Raw genomic sequence first — 1151 nt, 5'->3', positions numbered from 1 at the left:
GCAAGGAATTTTATAAGTAAATTCTGCAAAACAAATAACTGCTCAGGACAGCCAAATCATAACAGAAATATAGTTAAAGAAGGGTATGTAATTTAGATTTTTAATCAACTATTTCACATAAACAGGTGATTTTTAAAAATAACATCTTTTTTTTTTTTTTTTTTTTGTAGAGACAGAGTCTCACTTTATCACCCACAGTAGAGTGCCATAGCATCACAGCTCACAGCAATCTCCAGCTCCGGGCCTTAGGCAATTCTCTTGCCTCAGCCTCCCGAGTAGCTGGGACTACAGGTGCCCGCCACAACACCCGGCTATATTTTTGTTGCTGTTTGGCTGGGGCAGGGTTTGAACTCACCACCCTAGTATATGGGGCTACCTATACCCACTGAGACACAGGCACCGCCCTCCACTCCCCTTCTAAAGGGGTATCACCCTTTCTAAAGCATACAGTTTGATTAGCTTTACAACACAACAAACGAACATGTAATCAGCACTACAATCAAGATGTGGAAGATTTCTGCCACCCCAAAATTCCCTTCCTGTTCCTTTGACGTCAATCCCTGCCCTCCTCTCCCCAGCTCCTAGTTGGTTGGTGGGTTTCTGTTCTCTAAAGAGCTAAACTTTTTTTCCTCTTTGCTCAGCTTTTCCTACTAAGTACCGTCTCCTCTGTCTGCATAGCCTCCATCTATACTCAGGGAGGCCACTTTCTGTTCAAATTTTGTTTCATTGCCCTGTTCTTAAAGCCACAAGAGTACCTTGGAGGAACTTGTGCATTGGGGACAGTGGAGCACTGTCCTTCCGTCTTCCATCAGAATAAGCCGGCCCTTCACAAAACCCACAGTAGTCTTCCCTTTGCCATCAGAGAACATGCTCCCTGTCCTGTTGCATCAGAGAGGTGAGGTGGCCTTGCTGTTTGGCCCCTGAACTGGAGAGGTCTGGGGTCAGCTGCCTGAACAGCACCTTTCCTCCTGCACCCAGAGGTGACACCCCAGCTCCTGAGGGGCAACATGCTTGACTGGGGAGGGCACCTTCTTATCTCCTGGCAGGCCTGGTATATCGTGACATCCTCTGTTCTCTGCTTATAAAGCCACCCCCAGACGACCCCCATGCCCTGCCTCACTAAGGGAAGGTGAAGCTCTTTTCTCTTCCTG

Source organism: Otolemur garnettii, unplaced genomic scaffold, assembly GCF_000181295.1.
Source record: "Otolemur garnettii isolate 467f Iridium unplaced genomic scaffold, OtoGar3 scaffold00020, whole genome shotgun sequence".
Lineage (NCBI taxonomy): Eukaryota > Metazoa > Chordata > Mammalia > Primates > Galagidae > Otolemur > Otolemur garnettii.
Note: the sequence above shows the minus strand (reverse complement) of the source record.